The sequence below is a fragment of the Alexandromys fortis genome, unplaced genomic scaffold (assembly GCF_014885135.2).
Source record: "Alexandromys fortis isolate MF-2015 unplaced genomic scaffold, M_Fortis_MF-2015_v1.1 scaffold_30, whole genome shotgun sequence".
In the NCBI taxonomy this organism is placed as follows: Eukaryota; Metazoa; Chordata; class Mammalia; order Rodentia; family Cricetidae; genus Alexandromys; species Alexandromys fortis.
The window spans coordinates 1,235,268-1,241,398 of record NW_026067922.1 but is presented as its reverse complement, the minus strand read 5'-3'; positions in this window follow the sequence as shown (position 1 = coordinate 1,241,398).

Genomic DNA, 6,131 nt, shown 5'->3' with positions numbered 1-6,131 from the left:
CCCAAAGTCAGCAGGAAGCAGTCATGAGAGACCGGGCTACGCCCCCATTCCCTACCCCTTAAGACCCCCCCAATTTAATTTTTTTAATAAACCAAAAAGGTTGGGATGTTATTCCTTGGAAACTACAGCTCCCAGACTCCTCCTGGAGTACGAACACCTTGGCGCGCTGGCGTGCCCAGGTGCGGGTCATTCCTCCCAGATAACCTTGTGCCCCCCGTTAAAAAGCGAGCTTCCACGAGGTCTCGCTCTCTCACCTCTCTCTCACCCCTCTCTGGCCCCTTGTGTGTCTTGCACACCCCATCCCTTATCGTGTTTCCCTTTCCCCATTAAAGCGCACCCACGTGGGAGCCACATGTCTCGTCTCTTCCTTTGCGCGTGTCTCGCCTATCCTGTGTTTGTCCACACACCCACCCCGCCGTTTTAAAGGAATAATACAAACGACAGTCTAACATGACATCAGACCACAGATAGCCCTGTAAATGTCGCTAGAGATTGACCACTGTGTGTACCAGAGTCCTACATCTCACAATCCAGCCTTTATAGTCAACACAGGGAGGGAGAAGTATATGGGCAATGTGAACCAGCCACCAGGCAACATACATGTCTCTGTAAAGGTGGGTCAGAGTCATTTTAATCATGAAATAAGATGCACAGTTTCCAAGCAACAGGATGCCAATGAGCCATTTGTAATTCAAGGATTCATTTTCTTTGTTATGAAGATGCTCGATAAGCAGGGAAGGTAGGAATACTTCTTAGCTTGAGTATAAAACAAAGTACGGTCTAAGGATGTGTAAATCAAGCCTGCAGAGGACAAAATCATGAAGTAATATTTTTACACCTTTGAGCTCTTTTGAAGTGGAGACCTATCCCTCTGCTTCCATGGCTGCTAACTCAGCCATGCTGTGGTTGGCTTCTTGATCCTGCACCAATTACTAGTGTGAGTGGATCCAATTGCAAATCAGAGAGCATGTTTTTGGGTCAAACACATTATTTGATCTGTGGTCCAAACATTGGCAGTAGAACACAAATCAGAATAGTCATAGTAAACCATCTAGTGCTACTTCATCTAGTATATTAGGGGGTCTTAAAAATGTTGTCACAGTTAAGTCAGACAATGGTTAGGTTGCTAAGACATTACCCAGTGGTTACTTCCCCTTCTTTTTTAGCACCTGCAAATTTATTACATAAGATATTATTTTGTACTCAATCTAATTAGCTAGAACTATTTGTAGTCATTTGAAATACACTCCATGTTGATTAAAATAATTAGTGTAGGGCTACTAAATATTTACCTAAGATATGAATCCAGGGGGAATTTGATAAATTTAATTAGCAAGAACTAATTATTGTTATGATAGGAGTTAGGGTTTAATAAATATAATTACCGAGCACAAATGATGGTTTCTTAATTAATAGATACTAGTTGCAAACATAAGAGCCATTATCATATTTTCATGCAGGACATGCTATTCAGCACACCTTCCAGATGTCAACGGCAGCAGTCATGGCGACTTACAATAAAAGGAGCTTGCATTTGTATAGTGCTTATGCTGTCAAGCACAGTTCTAAGAGGCCAGACTATTAATTCATTTAATCCCTATACCACTCTACTGTGGTTCCTAGTTTACATGTATAGAAACCAAGGCACGGGAAGGAAAGTCTAGTAACTTGTTCAAAATTATATACGAGGAAGCGACAGAGCAGGGAAATGATCCCATGAAATTCGGTCCCAAAATCCATGCTCTGAACCACTCTCTACAGATCCTAGAACAAACAGCCACCGCCTCAAAAGAAAGAGAATAAAAGTTCAAAAGTTCAGTAACCAAAACGTTAATCCATACTTACTATCCATGGGTAATAAGCATTTGGTAAGTATGTGTGATTTCCCAAATCAATTGTATGATAGTCCAAATCAATTCTAGAATGATTAAACCATTCACGTTGTCCACATAAGGCAAGGGCACTCTACTGAATTCATGCTTTCTGAAGCTTGGTCTTTTTTCTTTTTTTCTTTTTATTTTATTTTATTTTTTTAAGGAAGAAGAGCTTTCCTGGCTTTCGTTATAAATGTCTTTCCCCCGGATCCTAGCTTATGTCCCTTCTCATTGCTGTTCCCATAAAAAGAATTTTAAGTCTTTCAGTTGTGCCTTTGGGACACGGATAGTGCTAGAATTTCATTTACGAAGAAAATGGGCAATTGTCATCAATAATAGGAGACTGCACTAAAGGTAGGTTGCAAGAACACAGATTGCCTCACGCCCAGAGCTTTCTATTCAAATTGGATTCTGGAAGATCTGGGTTGGTGCCAAGGAGCAAAGCAAGCCTAGAGACCACCTCCCTCAGGCCTGTCCTTGTTTAGGAGAAATTGTATTTCTCCCCTTGGTCAATCCTGAGACACAATTTAATCTTAGGAGAACAACACAGAAGGTGAAAAAAAGAGATAGAGAAAGAAAGAAAATGAGAAAAACTAATAAATAGTAAAAACAGGAAGCAGGAAAAGATAGGCCTGGATGTGCAATTCTTTTTTGTGTCTGTTAAATGAACTCTGGTGGGGATGAGGAGAGAGAATTATCCTATTTATATATTGAAAGGAATTTTAAATATGCATAGGCAGGGAGCGAGGATCTGAAGAGATTGAAATGCAAAACACAGCATGGCCCGTGCCTATTCCTTTCCACCTCTCAGTACCATTAGCAAGCTCCTTGCACCAATGTCTGGACGGCTCCTTCTAAAACTCAGAGCCATCCTTCCACTTACTCAGCATTTCTGTTTTAGAAAAGCAATTTTATTTTTGAAAAGGAATGGGCCTTCACTTGCCAAACACTTGGTAAATGAATTCACCTAGGAGCCCACAATTCACTTTTGCGCAAGGATGCGCCCAAGTCCAGCAGAGCCATCCGCACATGAAGCTCCACTCCCTTTAGATTTGCATCCTAACCTCTTCACGCTGGGAGTCCAGACAGGCAGTTAAGATTCATAACATGCAGGGACATCTCATACCATTATGCAGGGAGAAGAGCACAGAGATGAGGTAGCATCAGGAAGTAATTCTCATTCAACAGAACACAATCACTCAGCAACACTTAAGAGATTAAAAAAAATCCCTATTTCCTCATTAATATACTTTAGCCCCATTTAAAAAGAAACACTCAGTTCTACAAAAATTATAAGTTCTCTGTCAAACTCCTAGCTTGCTGTCCCCACCAAGCACACCTCACTACCTATAGGAGAACAAGAACCTTTGTCTTCAATGGCTTCGTCACAGTGTAAATGTTAGTCTATCAGTTGTCCTGTTCCCAAACCCAAGACCAACATATGCTGTGTCTCCAGATAATGCCCTGGAATATCATGAGCTGGGGAGTTGGCTCAACCCATAAAGTACTTATTTCCTGAGCCCGAGTTAATCTCAGAACCTACACAAAAATGTAATTGTGATGGCTCACATTGATAATCTCAATGCTGGGGAGGCAGACCCAGGAAGATCCCTGAGGCTCCCTGACCCGCCAGCCTAGCCTACTGAGGTCTAGACTAAAAAGAGATCCTGTCTTGGAAGTGGATGGCATTCCTTAGGGTGACATCCAGGGTTTTCCCCCTGGCCTGCAAATGTGAACTTACACACACAATGGATACACAGAGGTACACACATACTAGAACATGAACACACAAACACACACACACACACACACATACACACTCGTGTGCACATCTTATTTTTTAAGAAAAAAACTTGAAAAGTCTAGGAATAAGAAGAAACTACTAGATGCTAAGAATCTGTAAATCATTTCACTTTTTTCTTCAACCTCAATCTCTCTGTTTTTCCGTGCCTCTCACAAACATAACAAGAGTTTTCGCCTCCAAATGAGATCTGCTAGAATATAGGGTTTGTGCAGCAACCTGAGTATTGCTTTGAGAAAGCTGCCATTATCTTGTTATTTAGAAGGTAGGCCATCTTTAAAATTGCTATGAGGTGTGTTAATGATTCTAGATTTTTATAAGCTTCCATTTAAGAATTAAAGTGTATGGAAGAAAGAAAAGCAAGAAGAGGAATGGCTAATGAGAACATGTACAGGGCTTCAAGTCTAATTGTTGCACCTTAACTCTTTTAAACAGGAAGCGGTCTTGGGAAATCTAGCTACTTGTATCCTCCTTCAACCCAAGAAGAAGCACTTTTCCCAAAGAGGCATAATCATTCCTCTGTCCAGGTAACACCTGCCTATCAGCGCCATCAACTTTTTAGACATCTGTGTCTGTGTCAGATGCCTCCCATCTGATGTTTCAATATCTGCAATTTAGAGAGAAAGAAATCAGGAAGATCCGATAGGACAGATGATTAATTCTGCAATGGATATGTGGACTTTGAGATTTCTATGGATCTCTATGAGATCCAAGAGGGTTACAGGATTTACAGTCGTGATGAGTCATCTTACCTCGGCACCACGAACTCAGGTCTATTGAGGACTAGTCTCATAGAGGCCTGAATTGAACTTTTTCTTTTAGATGTGACATTCCCCTTTAATGGACCTGGTCAGTAGAAACTTAAGATTAAGTTCAAAACTGCTAGAAGTCCTGAAGATGGAACATGTACTAAAAGCCCTTAGTGTGGTGGACAACCCACTGTAACTGCCAGCCATAGGGAGAGGAAGAGATTAGTTCAAGGCTCCATATGGACTGTTTCCTGTAGAACCAAATTTATGTTATGAGAACAACATGAATGGTCCTCGCTGCAAGTGTGTATTCAAAACTTAGGGTAGTAGTTATATTTCCCTTAGCTTTCAGGCAACCAAAGGCTATTGGTGAGGTAGGAGTGGAAGAGGTTTTAACGTGTGACAACGCCACGTATTTTATAATTTTCTGAACATAGTGGAGAATGAGGACTACTGAGACCTCAAGAACAATGGCAATGGGTTTTTGAGCCTACTGTACCTATTGGTTTCGTGGGAGCCTAGGCAGTTTCGTGGATGCTCACCTTACTAGACCTGGATGGAGGTGGGTGGTCCTTGGACTTCCCACAGGGCAGGGAACCCTGATTGCTCTTTGGGCTGACGAGGGAGGGGGACTTTATTGGGGGTGGGGGAGGGAAAGGGGAGGCGGCGGTGGGGAAGAGACAGAAATCTTTAATAAATAAATAAATAAAAATTAAAAAAAAGAATATATTTTTTGCATGTTGAAAACTCAGATATCTTCCAAATCAAGAATAAAATTCCACAAAGCTAATCTATAATTCACCCCTCCATCCCCAGGACTGGGTTGAGACAGAGCTGAAGTGACAACTCTGTAACTAAGCATATATAGCCACTTTAAGAGACAACCCCAATGTCCTCTCATGGAACAAGGGCTGCCAGAACCATAGTCCTACAGGATTGCTTCTCCAATGACTGCGGGGTAGCAAAAAAGAAGTAGACAAAGTTTTGTTGAAATGTATCTTCAGCACCAACATTTTTTGACTTATGGGGACACTGTGGTTCTCTCAGACACTTTCCCTTACTGGCCTTTAGAAAAACCTAATTTCCGCCCCCCAGGGATTTTCCTCACTCTGGCTTCCAATGCTTCTTCCTTTCTTTGGGATAAACTAGGCTGCTTCTCTCCCAATGACTGACAGTATATGGACATGCACACATGAATCCCAAAAAGGCCAGCATTCATCTTTCCTTGTGTTATGTCCAGGTACAATATCCTGGCAGACATCATCCCTAATGTGACACACAGCACCCATAGCCCTAGCTCAGGGCTCTATCTTTCTTTGGAAAATATGTAATTTCTTTGTCTGTCATACATTCTTCCTCCAATCATCTACACATAGAGAAAGCAGGATTTATGGGGCACATCTTTCATTATAATTCCAGCACTAATAATGCTTCAGGCTCATCAGTGGCCTTGTATCAACATCACCAATTCTAATCTGTTGTCTACTGCCTTTCCATGGCTCGACCCTCCCTCTGTCATCATTCACACCCCCTTGTGAAAAACAAAACATGGACTGAATATCTGTAACCCCTATAATTTGTGTTTGAAGTTCCATCCTTCCTTTGTGCTTTGGAATTAGACCTTTAGTGGGGGATGAAGTCACGAGGGTAGAGTCTCATAAATTCTATCTACATCCTTTGAAGGGATAACTTGAACTTTCAAGCCCT